The sequence below is a fragment of the Chiloscyllium punctatum genome, chromosome 27 (assembly GCF_047496795.1).
Source record: "Chiloscyllium punctatum isolate Juve2018m chromosome 27, sChiPun1.3, whole genome shotgun sequence".
NCBI classification, from domain to species: Eukaryota; Metazoa; Chordata; class Chondrichthyes; order Orectolobiformes; family Hemiscylliidae; genus Chiloscyllium; species Chiloscyllium punctatum.
In genome coordinates this window covers 48,490,528-48,510,507 of record NC_092765.1, presented here as the reverse complement: position 1 = coordinate 48,510,507, position 19,980 = coordinate 48,490,528, and the positions used below count along the sequence as shown (strand labels likewise).

Below are 19,980 nucleotides of genomic sequence, written 5' to 3'. Positions count from 1 at the left end.
CCTGACTTTGAAAAGGCAAAGGGGCCTCTACCTTAGTGGGTGCCTAACAGTGCTTTCTCGATTTAGAATTCTGTTTTTCGTACCCAAGAGTAGGTAAAGAAGACTCTCCAGAAGCTGAAAATCTCCCTCCTGAAATTCCGTTTTCGGTGAATTGCCTAGGAATCTAATAGAGTTTTCAAATACTAGTATCTTTAACTGTCGTTGAACACCTGAGAAGCTGGACTGTGATGCAAAGTTCCATTCCAGAACTGGTTATCTATTTTCCATTTATGACTCCATCGACAAGAAATTTAGGGCATATGAGAAATCACCTTAGTTGATCCTTTATTTTCAGACCATTGCCTTGAGAAGCTGGAAAAGAGTACTACTACTGTGCCAAACAGTGAGTCATAGATAGAGGTGAGTAACTTCACAACCAGTGCATCAGATAGAAGCTCTGCAGAGCTGTCACATTCAGTTGTGAATAGTGGTGGTATGAATGCTGTATTTTAACACTGTGGTTTCTAAAACTGGGGAAAGAAATGGGAAGGAGCTGTTTTTATTTAAAATTGAAAAAGTTGACGTAGTTTTGAAAAATAAGTAACCTGGCATCCATTTCATGTTTGACTACTTCGTAATTCTGATGATTGCAGATGATTTGGAACCAAAGGGGTTTTCTGATGTAGGTTTTGTTGACAACAAAACGTTGATTAGTCAATGAACAATTATCAATGATTGAGACCTTTTTAAAAATCACACAACACTGGGTTATAGTCCAACAGGTTTACTTGGAAGCACTAGCTTTCAGAGTGCTGCTCCTTCATCGGGTGATTGTGCAGAATAAGATTGTAAGACACAGAATTTATAGCAAAAGTTTACAGTGTGATGTAACTGAAATTATATATTGAAAAAGATCTGGATTGTTTGTTATGTCTCTCATCTTTTAGAATGACCATGTTGGTTTCAGTTTTTATATGAAAATCGCAAAAGTTTTTTTTTAAAGTTACATTCTCAAGTGCACTTTAACAACTGGTGTCATGTTGGCCCAGATAAGGTATTGAAGGTATTAGCTCCATGTGAGGCTGTCTGTGCCGTAATGGTCAGACTGAATTTAATCCAAAAAGCAGATTTACAGAATCTTACATGGATTCATGCAGTTTTTGGCAATGTAAAATGTAATCCTGCAAGTACAAATTCAGCCCACAAACACGTGCAAACATGTGTGTGTGTGTGTGTGTATATGTGTGCGCGCGCACGCACGCCGTGGTTACGAGTATCTGTGAGAGGGTGTGTGTATGTGTGTGAGTATGAGTGTAAAGGGGTTTAAGTCTGTATGAGTGTCTGTGAGAGGGTGTGTGTATGTGTGTGAGTATGAGTGTAAAGGGGTTTAAGTCTGTATGAGTGTCTGTGAGAGGGTGTGTGTATGTGTGTGAGTATGAGTGTAAAGGGGTTTAAGTCTGTGAGAGAGTGTGTGTGTGTGTGAGTGTATGAGAGAGTGTGTTGATGATATCCAGCTCCAACATCTTTCAGCCATTCACTTTTCTAGTTTGTTAGTCTGATTGTCTGATACTCACTTATGGATAAGTAATGTTTTTTCCAGTCAAACACTCAGAAATCCCAGTGATTAATATTTAACATACCCTTTTCAATACCTAAATGTGAGTCTTGTTTTGATTTAATAATTAAATCACTCATGTTTACTGACAGATAAATCCCAGCATAGGTCACATTACTCTTTTCAGTTAAACTTCATTTAAAGATATATCTTAAACCATGATAATCTTTGTAACCAAAAGAAACCTCCTGAATCATAATTGTCTACTTCAAATTTGAAGTAGCCCTTGGACTCTTCACTTCCCACCCCCACAATGAATACCAACTCATTCATAACTCCACTGTCGATATCCAGATTTGCATCCATAACTCTTTTACATGTGGAGCTACAGCCATTTCAGATTCCAATAAAAAATTAACATTCTCTGTTAAATCCTTTACTGAGCTCTGCTCCATATCTCACTGTTTGCCTCAAGCCCTATAACTCAGCATTGGAACTCCTGCCTATTGGGCAAATACCAATCTTTTTGTCTCCTTGGCAACTCTAACTTGTACCTTCTAGCCCTTAGGCTCTGGAATTCCATAAACCTCTCTCCTTCTTCGCCTCTTTCTCCTCATAACCTATAACTTTGACTAAATCATCATGCATCTAAATAATGTATTTAACTTAGGCTCAGTGTAAGGTTTTGTCTGATTATACTTTTGTGAAGCACCTCTGGATTTTTAAAATGATAAATGCACTATACAAATGCAGTGCAGTGATGCAGTATCAACCAAAGTGTTATTCCCCACAAGCAAGATGTTTCCATCATGCCAAGAATAAGTTCTGTCTTTCATACTTGTATATCTAGTATGTAGATTGTGCATTTCAATGATCATATCAAACAGAGCTTCCCTTGACAGTTCCCAACAGGCATAGTACCAACTGAACTTAACCAGCTCATGCTTGTAAAGCTCAGAACCGTGGTCCATATTGGACCGGATGTGCCCTGGAAGATACCTGTTTGGATTACATGAATTTCCTGATGCAGTAACTGGGGTAATTGCAGGAATTTGAAACAGACATTTGAAACCCCCCCGAAAAAGGTCCCCAGCTATGAGTTAGGGTTGGAGTTCAGAATGAGTTCAGAATGTTCTGACGTAGTTTTCTGAATAGTTAGCCAGGAAAGGTCAGAGGAATTAAAATGTTCTCTAACTTCTCAGTACCCTTAAACTGACTCCATCATTCCTCCCATCTCCGACCACAGTACAGAATTCAACCGGCATGGTGGCACAGTGGTTAGCACTGCTGCCTCACAGCACCAGAGACCCGGGTTCAATTCCCGCCTCAGGCGACTGACTGTGTGGAGTTTGCACATTCTCCCCATGTCTGCGTGGGTTTCCTCCGGGTGCTCCGGTTTCCTCCCACAGTCCAAAGATGTGCAGGTCAGGTGAATTGGTCATGCTAAATTGCCCGTAGTGTAAGGTAAGGGGTAGATGTAGATGTAGGGGTATGGGTGGGTTGCGCTTCGGCGGGGCGGTGTGGACTTGTTGGGCCGAAGGGCCTGTTTCCACACTGTAAGTAATCTAATCTAATTAGGCGCAGACCAACCCCAGAATTTTAGAAGGTGACAAATCTCTGGTGCATTTCCCATGGCAAGGTTTTGATCTATCAATATTCACTTGCCAATCAATCAGCACAATTATTATCTCACAGTATAAACTGTTGTTCTCTTTGTAATTTGGTATTCTTGTATCTATCCTGATAATTACAAGTCAAAAAGCTTTGACAGCATGTTCCAGCAAATTCAAATTCTGAAACACCAAGTGACTATTCAATATAAAATTCTAATTATTTTCACTGAACAAAAATCTTTTTATGAGGAAAGACTAGCACAGCATACCTGAAGCTGATAAACTCTGCCATTCAGCTAATGGAATGCAGAATGCACTGAGCTGCATTAACAATTGTGAAACAATGTGCAGAATATGATTTACATATCTTGGGGTGAAGTGCTTACCAGCCACTAAACCCCTTTTCAGCACAGCAAAAAAATAACTTTTCATTTTCCAGAATAAAAAGCATTTATTAACTAGATTTTACCCTGAGAAATCCGACTGCTATTTTTCCTGCAGTGATAATTCCAAAATGGTTTTGTCCAAAATTGTTTTTCCTTGAATAGACAGAATACTCTGCAGTACCTCATCATCACAGCATCCTAATAATGATATCCAGTAGCAGTTAATGAGACTGAATTAACCTTTGATCTAGCCACTGTGCATGTAATAAGGTGTCAGGAGCTAGACTTCCACACACGCACAGTGAACTAATTAGTCAGTTTCTTTTTCGGACTGTTGCGAACATTCACAGATGAAAATCACAAAAAATGAATGCAGCAGTTTTGATGAATTTTTGCAAAGTTGTAAATAGCACTGTGGTAAAAAGACAACTTGTTAACTTTAGTGATATTATTCCAATGTATACATTTGTTTGTGACGGTTAATAGACTGACAGAGAAATTTGCTAGAGCTGCTTGGGAGGATTTAAACTAGTAGGTTGGGAGGGTGGGGGGGTGGGAAACAGGGAGAGAGTGAGGAGAGATCAATCTGAGACTGGTACAGTTGAGAACAGACACGAGTCAAACAGTCAGGGCAGGCAGGGACAAGGTAGGACTAAATAAACAAAACTGCATTTATTTCAATGCAAGGGGCCTAACAGGGCAGACGAACTCAGGGCATGGTTAGGAACATGGGACTGGGATATCATAGCAATTACAGAAACATGGCTCAGGGATGGGCAGGACTGGCAGTTTAATGTTCCAGGATATAAATGCTACAGGAAGGATAGAAAGGGAGGCAAGAGAGGAGGGGGAGTGGCATTTTTGATAAGGGATAGCATTACAGCTGTGCTAAGGGAGGATATTCCCGGAAATACATCCAGGGAAGTTATTTGGGTGGAACTGAGAAATAAAAAAGGGATGATCACCTTATTGGGATTGTATTACAGACCCCCTAATAGTCAGAGGGAAATTGAGAAACAAACTTGTAAGGAGATCTCAGCTATCTGTAAGAATAATAGGATGGTTATGGTAGGGGATTTTAACTTTCCAAACATAGACTGGGACTGCCATAGTGTTAAGGGTTTAGATGGACAGGAATTTGTTAAGTGTGTACAAGGCAATTTTCTGATTCAGTATGTGAATGTACCTACTTGAGAAGGTGCAAAACTTGACCTACTCTTGGGACATAAGGCAGGGCAGGTGATTGAGATGTCAGTGTGGGAGCATTTTGGGGTCGGCGACCATAATTCTATTAGATTTAAAGTAATGATGGAAAAGGATAGACCAGATCTAAAAGTTGAAGTTCTAAATTGAAGAAAGGCCAATTTTGACAGTTTTAGGCAAGGTGGCACAGTGGTTAGCACTGCTGCCTCACAGCTCCAGAGACCCGGGTTCAATTCCTGCCTCAGGTGACTCTCTGTGTGGAGTTTGCACATTCTCCCCGTGTCTGCGTGGGTTTCCTCCGGGTGCTCCGGACTCCTCCCATAGTCCAAAAATGTGCAGGTCAGGTGAATTGGCCAAACTAAATTGCCCATAGTGTTCTGTGAAGGAGTAAATGTAGGTAATGGGTCTGGGTGGTTTGCGCTTCAGCGGGTCAGTGTGGACTTGTTGGGCTGAAGGGCCTGTTTCCACACTGTAAGCAATCTGAAAAAAAACTTTCGAAAATGGGGGCAGATGTCCGCAGGTAAATGGACAGCTGGAAATGGGAAGCCTACAGAAGGGAGATAACGAGAATCCAGAGAAAGTATGTTCCTGTAAGGGTGAAAGGAAAGGCTGGTAGGTACAGGGAATGCTGGATGATGAAAGAAATTGAGGATTTAAGAAAAAGAAGGAAGCATATGTAAGGAATAGACAGAATAGAATGAGAGAATTCTTAGAAGAGGATAAAGGAAGTAGGAGTATACCTAAGAGGGAAATCAGGAGGGTAAAAAGGAGATGAGATAAAAAGAAGTAAAATGAGATAGCTTTGGCAAATAGAATTAAGGAGAATCCAAAGAGATTTTACAAATAAATTAAGGACAAAAGGGTAACTAGGGAGAGAATAGGGCCACTCAAAGATCGGCAAGGCGGTCTTTGTGTGGAGCCGCAGAAAATGGGGGAGATAATAAATGAGTATTTAGCATCAGTATTTACTGGGGAAAAGGATACGGAAGATATAGACTGTAGGGAAATAGATGGTGACATCTTGCAAAATGTCCATATTAGAGAAGGAAGTGCTGGATGTCTTGAAACGGGTAAAGGTGGATAAATTCCCAGGACCTGATCAGGTGTACTCTAGAACTCTGTGGGAAGCTACAGAAGTGATTGCTAGGCCTCTTGCTGAGATATTTGTATCATCGATAATCACAGGTGAGGTGCCGGAAGACTGGAGGTTGGCAAACATGGTGCTACTGGTTAAGAAGGGTGGTAAGGTCAAGCCAGGGAACTATAGACTAGTGAGTCTGACGTCGGTGGTGAGCAGGTTGTTGGAGGGAATCCTGAGGGACAGGATGTACATGTATTTGGAAAGGCAAGGACTAATTAGGGATAGTCAACATGGCTTTGTGTGTGGGAAATGACGTTTCACAAACTTGATTGTGTTTTTTTAGGAAGTAACAAAGAGGATTGATGAGGGCAGAGCGGTAGATGTGATCTATATGGACTTCAGTAAGGCGTTCGACAAGGTTCCCCATGGGAGACTGATTAGCAAGGTTAGATCTTACGGAACACAGGGACAACTAGCCATTTGGATATAGAACTGGCTCAAAGGTAGAAGACAGAGTGTGGTGGTAGAGGGTTGTTTTTCAGACTGGAGGCCTGTGACCAGTGGAGTGCCACAAGGGTCGGTGTTGGGTCTTCTACTTTTTGTCATTTACATAAACGATTTGGATGCGAGCATAAGAGGTACAGTTAGTAAGTTTGCAGGTGACACCAAAATTGGAGGTGTAGTGGGTAGCGAAGAAGGTTACCTCAGATTACAACAGGATCTTGACCACATGGGCCAATGGGCTGAGAAGTGGCAGATGGAGTTTAATTCAGATAAATGCGAGATGCTGCATTTTGGGAAAGCAAATCTTAGCAGGACTTATACACTTAATGGCAAGGCCCAAGGGAGTGTTGCTGAACAAAGAGACCTTGGAGTGCAGGTTCATAGCTCCTTGAAAGTGGAGTCGCAGGTAGATAGGATAGTGAAGAAGGCGTTTGGTATGCTTTCCTTTATTGGTCAGAGTATTGAGTACAGGAGTTGGGAGGTCATGTTGCAGCTGTAGAGGACATTGGTTAGGCCACCGTTGGAATATTGCGTGCACTTCTGGTCGCCTTCCTATTGGAACGATGTTGTGAAACTTGAAAGGGTTCAGAAAAGATTTACAAGGATGTTGCAGTGTTGGAGGATTTGAGCTATGGGGAAAGGCTGAACAGGCTGGGGCTGTTTTCCCTGGAGCGTCGAGGCTGAGGAGTGACCTTATAGAGGTTTACAAAATTATGAGGGGCATGGATAGGATAAATAAATAGGCAAAGTCTTTTCCCTGGGGTCGGGGAGTCCAGAAATAGAGGGCATAGGTTTAGGGTGAGAGTGGAAAGATATAAAAGAGACCTAAGGGGCAACATTTTCACACAGAGGGTGGTATGTGTATGGAATGAGCTGCCAGAGGAAATGGTGGAGGCTAGTACAATTGCAACATTTAAGGGGCATCTGGATGGGTATATGAATAGGAAGCGTTTGGAGGGATATGGGCCGGGTGCTGGCAGGTGGGACTAGATTGGGTTGGGATATCTAGTCGGCATGGACAGGTTGGACTGAAGGGTCTGTTTCCAAGCTGTACATCTCTATAACGCTACGAATTGGGAAAAACAACAGCAGAAATTCTGCAAGCATTCCTGATACCCATGAAACCTTGGAACTAATCCAGGAGATACCATTCATTATTAAGTTCTATTTCAGCCTGTTCTTTCTCAAGAAATTGATTGCTTCCTTTTATTTCCTTGTGTTCAGTCTCTTTCCACCTACATCTGAGATTATTTGTGGCAGTTTTCTTCATCTTAGCAATCTCTAGTTTTTGATCCTAGCCATATCTTTTCTCTTACAGATGTAACCTATAATAATAATATGAGGGTTTTCAGCTTTCCCAGAATGGTCCAATCAGTTTCCATGCACCATCACTCTTGTTTGCTTGGCTGAATCCGTTCTTGTATTGATAGCTTTGCTATTTGTTTTGCTCATTTCCTCCACCTAAAATATGCTGCTATTAAGGTGTGTGGCTCCTATCTATGCCTGCCCTCTATGGGCATTGTGGAGCTCTCTTTACTAGTCCTACCTAGGCAGTCTTCCATCACCACTTTTCTAGATTCATTGATTATTGTAGTTTCTCCTTTTTTCTCAATGCAACTAGATAGCTTCATCAAAGTGGCTTCCAAGTTCTATCCTTCCCTCATCTTCACATGGTCCATCACTATCTTATTTTATTCATTCATAGAACATAGAACATTACAGCGCAGTACAGTCCCTTCGGCCCTCGATGTTACGCCGACCTGTGGAACCAATCTGAAGCTCATCTAACCTTCACTATTCCATTATCATCCATATGTTTACCCATTTACCATTTAAATGCCCTTAAAGTTGGTGAGTCTACCACTAATGCAGGCAGGGTGTTCCATGCCGCTACTACTCTCTAAGTAAAGATTCATGGGATGAAGGCACCCTGTTTGGTCCAGCATTTATTGACTGGCCCTAGTTTCCCTTGGGAAAGTGGTAGTGTGTTGCCTTTTGAACTCCTACAGTCCACGTGCCATAGGTAGACCCACAATACTCCTTAGAAGGGAGTTCCAGGATTCTACCTCAACAACACTGAAGGAACAGTCAGGATGGTGGGGTGCTTGGAAGGAAACTTGCAGAGGGTGCTGTTCGATAATACCTGCATTCATTGTCCTTCAAGAAGGTAAGGAGCTCAGATATAGAAGATGCTATGTAAACTTTGATGGATTTCTGTAAAGCATCTTGAATTTGCCAGTGGTGGTGGATGTGGAGGTGGTGCCAATCAAGGGGATATTTTGTTCTGGATAATATCTTTGATCGTTTTGACTTTGCCCTTCTGCAACTTCTCTATCTCCAATCAACTAATCATTCTCCGCCATTTTTGGCAGCTTCAGCACAACGCTACCTTCACAAGTATTCTTTCCTCCATTCCGATTCAACACTGCAAAAGGGCTATCATCATCACTGCCTCGTGACTCAACTTATGAGGTTATTTAGTTTAGAATTAGCAAACTCTTCCATGACTACTGTTTTCCCAGGTAACTGGGTATGTTAATCTGCTGCATCATTCTATACTTTTCTTTCTCACTATGCACGTTCTAACCTTCACAGACTTAAGCATCAAAGTGGAAACAGACCCACTGTTGCTATTGATAACAAAATTAAACCAGAGTTAAGAGGCTCACTTTATGCTTTCCTTATGTTACCTTTGATTGAGTGAAATAATTATCTGTTTCCTTTGATCTAATCTGGCCTTACTCCACCCGAACATGCACTAGACTGAAAAGGCATTAATGTTTGGGCATCATTAATTCAGGCATTATTCTTTAGTTAAGATCCACTTCATTTGTGAAAGTTTCTATTTTGGTTATTTATTTTTCCTTAATATACCCATGAAGAGTTCCCATGTCTCATGACAATCACCCACTGTCATTTGAATAACAGGACAAAAAAAAAGGTGGCTTTAAAAAAATTTTTGATGTGTATAACTCATTAACAGACTAAACAAATGATCAATTTCAGCTTACAGCTGATGTCAGTAATGCTGAAATAATTCAAGCAATCGAAAAATGATTTTATATGACAATGGTCAACAAAGTTAATGGGGGGAATGATTTATAATACACAAGAGTAGGAAAAATGGACTTAACAAAAATGGATGTGAAATTTCCTTTGCTCAATGTGGGTTGAAATGCAGTGATAAAGTCAGGGATATGTCTGTAGTGTGTCAAAAATTACAACCGGCTGTATTTCTCACATATTTGCATTCCACAAATATTCATGAATGTGAAATAGTTTTCAATAAAGTTCTATCTTCAAGATAAAGTCAGTGGTGCATAAACAAATTCTTTCAAGGCTTTGCATTCACCTAAGACTGATTCAGGTCTGAGGTGTGCAATTGTTGAGTTAAAAAAAGTTTACATTTTTATTTTGTACAAATACAATATAGTTTTTAGTTAGCATTAAACTGAAATATGCCGTTTAAATTCTGTAACTGTCCACATTGAGCAGGGTTTTTTTTCAAGCATTTCAGTGGAAAAACAGCTTAAACAGGAACTACCTGGTAAACATATGGATGATAATGGAATAGTGAAGGTTAGATGAGCTTCAGATTGGTTCCACAGGTCGGCGTAACATCGAGGGCCGAAGGGCCTGTACTGCGCTGTAATGTTCTATGTTCTATGTACCTGAAACTGGATCCTCATTAAATAATTAGATAAACTTTTACATCATGAACATATAAAACTAGCCAATTTAATGTAATTGAACACTTGAGTGTGACTCATGTAAGAGTGCTGGAGTTAAATAATTCAGAGGATTAAGCACAGGAAGGGTAAGAGACGTTCTGATACTTTTGCTTTTGCACAAATTTTTTCAAACTCCAGGAACGGAATGACTGCTCGAGGAAAAGGAATTGTTCAATTGGTGAGTATCTCGTGATTCACTTTTATTCCATTCCTAAAATTCCAAATAGTATACACATACACACAGTGACAGTCCCTTTGAACATGCTAAGAATGGCTGGGCAGCTGAGCACAGCAGGAAGTACAAATTCATTTAACATTGCACCCTGGTACAATAACTTACTTGAGTTGGGCGATTAAGAAAGAATATACCGGCAATAGCGGTATGATAGTGATGGGGATTGAAATTGTACTTTGCAGCAAAGAGTGTGAATCCAGATACCTATGTTGCCGCTTATTGCCAGAGTTCAGGGTATCTCTCAGTGACGGAAATAAACTTACAAGTTGAGGGGGAAGATCCAGTCACCATTGTCTATGTAGATATTAACATGGTGCCAGACTCACTTTGTACAACCTATCAGTAATAGGAGCTGGGAACTAAACGAGGAACAGAATCTCAAAGGTCATAAACTGTGCATTACTACCTGGGCTATGTGCAAGGCGTTTGATAAGGTTCCCCATGAAAGACTCATTCAGAAAGTAAGGAAGCATAGGATACAGGGAAATCTGTCTGCCTGGATACAGAATTGGCTGGACCATGGAAGACAGAGGATGGTGACAGATAGAAAGTATTGAGCCTGGAGCTCAGTGATTAGTGGTGTTCTGCAGGGATCGGTTCTTGGATAAGGAAGTTGAAGCGTGGGTTAGTAAGTTTGCCGATGACACGAAGGTTGTACATAGTGTGGAGGGCTGTTGTAGGTTGCAACAAGACATTGAAAGGACATAGAACTGGGCTGATAATTGGCAGATGGAGTTCAACCTGGAAAAGTATGAAGTCATTCACTTTAGAAGGGCAAACTTGAATGCAGAATACAGGGTTGAAGGCAGGATTCTTGGTGGTGTGGAGGAACATAGGGATCTTGGGGTCAATGTCCACACTTGGAATGTTGTGTTCAGTTGTGGTCACCTCATTATAGGAAGGATGTGGAAGCTTTAGAGAGGGTGAAGAGGAGATTTGCCAGGATGCTGATTCGACTGGAGGGCATGTCTTATGAAGAAAGGTTGAGGGAGCTAGGGCTTTTTTCATTCGAGTGAAGGAGGAAGAGAGGTGACTTGATAAAGGTGTACAAGATGATGAAATGCATAGATAGAGCGGCTAGCCAGAGACTTTTTCGACTTAGTTTCCATGACGAAAATGTCTATAACAAAGGGGCATAACTTTAAGGTGACTGAAGGAAGGTTTTGGGGAAATGCCAGATGTAGGTTCTTTATACAGAGTGGTGGGTGCTTGGAATGCATTGCCAGCAGTGGTAGTAGATTCAGATATTTTAGGGACATTTAGGCGACTCTTGGATAGGCATATAGAAGATAGTACAATAAGTCTGTAAGTTAGCTCGCTGAGCTTGAAGGTTTGTTTCCATACATTTTATACAATGAAGGGTATGGTAGGTTAGTCTGATCTTAGAGTAGGATAAAAGGTCAGCACTACATCAAAGGCTGTACTGTTCTATGTTCTAATATGTGAAATGATAAACAGACCATGACAGAAAGAGATAGAGCATGAATCTAAGAATCAACCAACAGATAAGACTAAAATTGACAAAGTAACAGAATAATTGTAAAGGTTGTGTATCTGAATACATGTTGTAGTGTTATGAAGGTGTAGACATGTAACAGTATTCAAAACAAAACTGACGAAATGAGAATTCAAGTAGCAGTTAATAAATACAATCTGGTAGCCATTACAGAGTAATGACTGTTGGATTATACGCAATTGGGACCTGAATCTTGAAGAGTATAGGACATTTATGATTGACATGGACATGTAAAAAGCAGAGGGGTAGCTCAGAAAGCTAATGTTAGAATTAGCAGAGCATAGGAAGATGACCTATGTCCAGGAAACTGAGATGTAGAAACAGCTTGGGCAGAAATAGGTGTAACCTGTTGGCACACCACCCCATTCACCTCCATCCAGGGCCCTAAACAGTCCTCCCAGGTGAGACAGATGTTCATCTGCCTCTCTTTCAACTTAGTTTACTATATCCGGTGCTCCCGATGTGGTCTTTTCTACATTGGAGAGACTAAACGTAAACTCAGGGCACGTTTCACCGAGTATCTCAGCCAGGCCTACACAGGCTGACCTGACCTCCCAGTCACCATTCATTTTAATTCCCCTTCCCACTCCCTTTTCGAGATGACTACCCTCAGCCTCTTTCATTGCCACAGTGAATCAGACTGCATATTGGAGGACACCTCATCTTTCGCCTGGACAGCCTACAGTCCAGAGGAGTCAACATTAAATTCTTCGATTTCAAATAATCTCCCTTCCTAACGCCCGACTCCATTCCCATCCCCTCCTCCTCCCTTCCATCCCTCTGATTGACTTTTCGTTCCAGCCAACAACCACATTGAATCCTCCCATTGACCAACCAACTCTTACCCTCTACCTTTGTACATCTATCCTTACCTCACCATCCTGCTTCCACCTTCCGTCCGCCTCCCCACCCAGTTCCATTCCTTCCTTTATCTGCAAATTCCTTTACACTCACCCCAGTCCTGAAGAAGGGTTACACCCGAAACGTTGACTTCTCTACCTCTTGATGCAGCCTGGCTTGCTACATTCTTCCAGCCTTCTGCTTGTCTATCTTGGAAATATCAGATGGGCAAAGGTTGAAGACTTCATAGCATATTTTCAGTCAAGTTTCTTGGAACGTTACATTCTAGAACTGATCAGAGAGTAGGCTATTCTCGACTTGGCATTCAGCAATGGGATTGTATTCATCAAATAATACCTCAGGGTAACAGTGATTGCAATTTGATTGAATCTTACATTCTGTTTGAGGCAGAGAGGAGTGAATCTAAGACTATTTTAAAAAATTTAAATATGGACAATTATGAGGGCATGGGAGTACAGCTGGCTAAAGTGATCTGGCAAGTTAGGTTAAAGAAGATCAAAAGAGAAAGCTAGCCAGAAATAGATTAGAATTCATAAAAGGGAGGGCCAGGTGAGCCTAACATGTTTACTTATGTGTGCCAGAGTGGCAAGCACAACACCGAACAGTAACAACGAACATTAAAAAAGGTGAATACAAAAACACAATATTACAACAGATGTTCTTATTGCAGTGTGGATCAGAGTTGTACTACAGGACCCTGCAGAATCCCCACTGTGATTCACTCCAAAGGAATTGGCTGTGAAATTGAATTTTCCACTGAACAATTCCTCCATACCTGGCACCCTCCAAAAATCTCTTTTCAGACTGGAGATTTCAGAAACTTCCAATGAAATTAAGTTAAATAGTTACTCAGAAAAAGGTAGACAATTAAATACATAGTATAACTCCTTATTAACAATTAAACAGACTCCATACTTATTTCACAGTTCCCAACTAAACTTCACCCAAACTCCTTGCAACCTTTCAGGACTGGACCACTTCATCCCTGACCCTGATGACTCCCCATTCCTGCTGCCAGACCAGACCCAACAACCATTCTCCCACACCCTGACCTGACCCACCCAACTGCAATGGACTTCCCACCTTTCCCTTAAGTTCCTTCTCCCTGCCAGTGTCAACCCAAACCACCAGGACCTGACTTTGACTCCTCCCATTTCAGATCTGACCAAGCCTAACCTGTTTGACTAAGCTCTTAATACATACTGGGGTTGTGCAACAGAGTTCCTATTTCTTTAGAGAATCTAAAGAGAACACTACGGGCAATTGAGCGTGGCCAATTCACCTGAATTGCACATCTTTGCGATAGTGGGAGGAAATCGGAGCACCCAGAGGAAACCCACGCAGACATGGGAGAATGTGCAAACTCCTTACAGTCAGTCGTCAAAGGCGGGAATTGAACCTGGGTTCCTGGTGCTGTGAGGCTGCAGTGCTAACCACTGAGCCACCTTGCCACCCACTGTATCTGCACAAGAAGCTGGAGAAACCGACACCAACCTCTGAAGGAACAGAAATTGACATGACTTGATTAATCTATTGATATCATGTAAACTCAATTTGCTGCTTTACCGATTGTGTAAAGATTAGCTGATCTTCATGGGAACGTCCTCTGCCAACACAAATTGTGATTTATTTTAATGCTTGTTTAACAAGCACCATAAGTAAACTTTTCACAAGGAGGTACTGGATTATGGTTTGCTTTGCCAGAGGTTATGATCAATGCTAAACAAATTACAGCATTGAATAAACTGAATTATTACTTAAATCAGAATATAAAATGGCATGCTGAAAATGAGATATGTGAAATCTGTCTGCATAATGAATTAAACACTCACTATGGATAAGAGGGTGAAAAGCTTCCCATGCTGAGGTATTTGTTTCTTACTATCCTACTTGCACTCAAAATTAATGCAATCTTTTTACTTAGAAAGGTTAACATCTCTCTTGTAATTTTCCTAAGAACAAACATTTGCAAAGCCTTTGAAGACTTAAATAGTTCTGTACATCTGTATCTAAAATAAACCAAAAAAAACCTGCAGCTGCTGGAGATCTGAAAAACACAAAAACAGAAATTGCTGGAGAAATTCAGCAGTTCTAGCAGCATCTGGGAAGAGAAAACAGTGTTAACACACTAGGCTTGTTCACATTTCAAGTCCAGTGTGTTAACTCTGTTTTCTCTTTATGGACGCTGCCAGAATTGCTGAGTTTCTTCAGCAATTTCTGTTCTTTTTCTGTGTGTGTGTCTACTACATTCAAGAAGGTGGCTCACCTTCACTTGTTCAAAAGAAATTAGGTAATGAATCCTGCTTCAGGCTGAAATCCTGCCAAAGCAGATGATTGAATTTAAATTCAACAAAACGCTGGAATTAAGGACCTAATGTTGACCATGAAACCATTACTGATTGTTGGGTAAAGCCCATCTGGTTCACCAATGTCCTTTAGGGAAGGAAACTGCCATCGTTACCTGGTCTGGCCCACATGTAACTCCAGAGCCACAGCAATGTGGTTGACTTTTAATTGCTTTCTGAGCAATTAGGGATTTGCAATAAATTAGCTACTGACATCCTCATTCCATGAATGAATAAAAATAATTACAGCTGACAGGTCCAGTGCTGTTTCTCAGTCTAGATATTAAATTAACCCTCAATTTTCATTTTCAGGTGGACATAAAATATCTTATGCCTATTTTGAAAAAGAGAGTAATATTGTTTCATGTCCTGGCCTTTAAACATAGAATCACAGAATAGTCATGGCACAGAAAGAGTTCATTCAGCCCACTGTCTCTGGGTAAGCTTTGAGCAATGATAACTCAGCTAGGCACATTCCCCTGTAGCCCCGCAGATGGTGACTGTTCAGGTGCATGGACAATTTCCTTCAGTAAGTCACAATTGAATCTGTTTTCAGAACATTCTAAAGAGAGAATTCCACATCAAATTTATTTGTTACCATAAAACATTTTCCTTACATTGCCTATGGTTCTTTTCCACCCCGACCTCAAATTTACCTGGACCGTCTCAGACTCCTCCCTCCCCTTCCTAGACCTCTCCATTTCTATCTCGGGTGACCAAATCAACACGGACATTTACTATAAACTGACCGACTCCCACAGCTACCTAGACTACACCTCCCACCCTGCCCCCTGTAAAAACGCCATCTCATATTCCCAATTCCTTTGTCTCCGCCGCATCTGCTCCCAGGAGGACCAGTTCCAACACCAAACAACCCAGATGGCCTCCTTCTACAAAGACCGCAATTTCCCCCCAGACGTGGTCGATGATGCTCTCCACCGCATCTCCTCCACTTCACACTCCTCTGCCCTTGAGCCCCACCCCTCCAATCCCCACCAGGACAGAACCCCACTGGTCCGCACCTACCACCCCACCAACCTCCATATACATCGTATCATCCGTAGTTATTTCCGCCACCTCCAAACGGACCCCACCACCAGGGATATATTTCTCTCCCCTCCCCTATCAGCATTCCGAAAAGACCACTCCCTCTGTGACTCCCTTGTCAGGTCCACACCCCCCACCAACCCAACCTCCACTCCCGGCACCTTCCCCTGCAACCACAAGAAATGCAAAACCTGCGCCCACACCTTCCCCCTTACTTCCCTCCAAGGCTCCAAGGAAGCCTCCACACACATCATTTTATTGCATCCGCTGCACCCGATGTGGCCTCCTCTATATTGGGGAGACAGGCTGCCTACTTGCGGAACGTTTCAGAGAACACCTCTGGGATACCCGGACCAACCAACCCAACCACCCCGTGGTTCAACACTTCAACTCCCCCTCCCACTCCACTGAGGACGTGCAGGTCCTTGGACTCCACCATCGCCAGACCATAGCAATACGATAGCTGGAGGAAGAGCGCCTCATCTTTCGCCTAGGAACACTCCAGCCACAAGGGATGAACTCAGATTTCTCCAGTTTCCTCATTTCCCCTCCCCCCACCTTGTCTCAGTCCCAACCCTTGAACTCAGCACCACCTTCCTAACCTGCAATCTTCTTCCTGACCTCTCTGCCCCCACCCCCACTCCGGCCTATCACCCACCTTATCACCCTCACCTTAACCTCCTTCCACGTATTGCATTTCCAATGCCCCTCCCTCAAGTCCCTCCTCCCTACCTTTTATCTTAGCCAGCTGGGCACACTTTCCTCATTCCTGAAGAAGGGCTCATGCCGGAAAGGCCGATTCTCCTGTTCCTTGGATGCTGCCTGACCTGCTGCCCTTTTCCAGCCACATCTTTTCAGCTCTGATCTCCAGCCTCTGCACTCCTCACTTTCTCCTATGGTTCTTTTGCCAATCATCTTGCTAAGAATCTCTAGTTTCCAAATCTTCTGCCAATGGGAATAGTTTCTCACTGTCTACTCTGTCAAACCTCATTTCAAACTTCTCTACTTTAAGGAGGATCAGACTCCACTTCTTGAATCTATTCATGTCACTGAAGTCCCTCAGTCTTGGAACCACTGTCACAAATCCTTTTTCCACTCTTTCTAAAGGCTTCATAACCTTCCGAAAGTTTGTTATCCAGATATTAGCATTCCAGATAAGATGAATTAAAGGTTTATGAAAGCTTTCTTCCTTTTGTACTTAAAGCCTTGATTTATAAGTCCAAGGTTCTCCATAATTTCTTCCCACATTTTCAACCTGCTTAGCCATCTTCAATGGTTTTAGAGACGTACCTCCAGGTGGCTCGGTTTCTTCATCTAATTCAGAATTGTGCTCTTTATTTTGTACTGCTTTTTCTCATTATTCCTACCAAAATGTATTGCTTGACACTTCTGTGCATTAAATTCCATCTGCAATACATCCATCCGCTGATCAATATCCTCTTGAAGTCTGCGTGGGAGATGATGGCATAGTGGTAATATCACTAGCTGCTAGAATTTAAATTCAATGAACAGATTCAGCTAATTAATCAAATTCTGGCATTGAAAGCCAGTCCAAGCAAGACGAAACAACTAACTGGAGGAGGAGGTTTAGTGAACATGCCTAAACACAATGATGGGGGAGCCCAGGATATCAATGTAAGAGGTAACACTGAAGCATTTGCAACCACCTTCAACCAGAAGTGTTGAAAAGATGCAAAAATAGAAATTCCTGGAAAAACTCAGTCGCTCTGGCAGCATCTTTGAACAGAAATTAGAGTTAACGTTTCAGGTAGTGACCCTTCTTCAGAACTGATGGTTGCCAGGAAACGTTTGGTTTTATGCAGAAGATGGAGTGGGGCAGGAGAAAGTAAATGAAAAGTGAAGATAAAGCCCAAAGAGAGAGAAAAACAGTTGGAAACACAAAAGAATGAGTAAAGGTCAATCTAGGAGAATGAATAGCTGCTAATGGGCGCTATTACGAGCTGACAATGGCTTGTGTGTGGTACCAGCTCACATGATGATAAGCCTGGTGTGTGGGAAGTGTAATGACATGGGAGAAGGTGCCTCAACCTTAAAATTGTTGAACCCGATATTAAGTCCAGAAGGCTCCAGAGTTCCCAAGTGGAAAATGAGGTGCTGTTCTTCCAGCTTGTGCTGAGCTTCGTTGGAGCACTGAAGCAAGCCTGAGACAGGGACGTTGGCTAGAATATACAGTGATATGTTAAAGTGGTAGGTAACTGGAAGCTCAGGGTCTTGTTTGCAGACAGAACACAACTGCTCTACAAAGCGGGCAAACATTTCCCCAAAGTGGAGAAGACCACACTGGGAGCAGTGAATACAGCAGACTAGATTGTGTGAAATGCAGGTGAAGTGCTGCATCACCTGGAAGATTTGTTTGGTGCTTTGGATGGTGAGCAGGGATGAAGTAACTGGGCAGGTGTTACACCTTCTACAATTGTAGGGGAAGGTGTGTGGGGCTGAAGGGACATGTTGGGAGTGAAGGAGGAGTGGACCATTGTTTCCCTGAGGGACTGGCTGACAAGGGAGGGGAGGGGAATGTGCGTCTGGTGGTAATGTCCCACTAGAGATGGCAGAAATGGTATCTAATGATCCCATTAGTATGGATACTAGTGGGATGGTATATGAGGACAAGAGGATTGTATCGATGTTGTGGGAGAGAAGAAAGGAAGTGAGGGTCAAAGTGCGGGAGATGAGTCACAACTGGCTGAGGCCCTGTCAACTACAGTGCTGGGAAAGAACTTGGACATTTCAGAGATCCTCTTAGTTAAGTTGGCATCATCAGAACATATGCAACAGATATGGAGGAACTTGTCAGCCTTTCTAACAGCTCTCCTTCTCAATGCTTATCCCTCAATTGACCCTTCTAAAACAGATCATCTGGTGATTATTACATTCTTGTTTGTAGGATCTTGTAGTAAGTAAATTGTTATTGTTATCAGTTTTTTGAGATGTCCTGAGGTCATGAAGGAATTATACAAAAACAATTTTTTTTTCTTCAAGGATTATAATACCAAAATTGGTTAAATAAAGTAGTAGTCTTAAAGGTTTGTGTAAAGATTTACAGCTCAGGTGCCAGTCGTTGTAGTTGTCGGTATGTTCGCTGAGCTGGGATGTTGGTTGGAAGATGTTTTGTCTCCATCTTGGTGACATCTTCAGTGTTTTGGAACCTCCAGTGAAGCAGTGCCCTATTGTGTCTTCTGTAATTTATTTGACTCCGTTCCTGCTGTTTCTGGTTGTTCATTGTAGTGGCAGGTATATTGGGTCTAGGTCTATGTGCTTGTTCATGGAGTACAGACTCACCCCTCTGTGACACAGACTCACCCCTCTGTGATAGATTCTCATTGCTCTGTGATACAGACTCAGCCCTCTCTGCGGTACAGTCTCACCCCTCTGTGATATAGAATCTCACCCCTCTGTGATACAGACTCATCTCTCTGTGATACAGACTCACTCCATTGTGATACTGTCTCAGCCCTCTGTGATACAGTCTCACTCCTCTGTGATACAGTCTCACCCCTCTGTGATACAGACTCACCTCTCTTTGATACAGTCTCACCCCTCTGTGATACAGATTCAGTTGTTGTGAGTGATGCACAAATATGTTCCTCTGAGACAGATAAGAAGGGGTAAGATTAAGGAGCCTTGGATGACGAGAACAGAGGAGCTTCTCATCAAAAGGAAGAAGGCAGCTTACGTAAGGTGGAGGAAGCAAGATCTAGCACAACTTTAGAGGATTACAGGCTTGCGAGAAAGGAGCTCAGAAATGGACTGAGGAGAGCCAGGAGGAGGGCATGAAAATTGCTTGGCAGGAAGGATTAGGGAGAATCCAAAGACATTTTACTCATACTTAAGGAATAAGAGAATGATCAGGGTGAAGGTCGGGCTGATCAGGGATAGCGTACGGAACTTGTGCGTGGAGTCTGA

The 19,980-nt window shown here is 42.2% G+C and overlaps 1 protein-coding gene across 9 annotated transcripts in view; it reads right to left on the bottom strand.

Annotated features, from left to right (window-relative positions):
• Window positions 1–19,980, bottom strand: part of adgrb2 (adhesion G protein-coupled receptor B2) — a 758,374-nt gene that overhangs the window by 172,567 nt on the left and 565,827 nt on the right. The gene's annotated exons all lie outside the window — the stretch shown is intronic.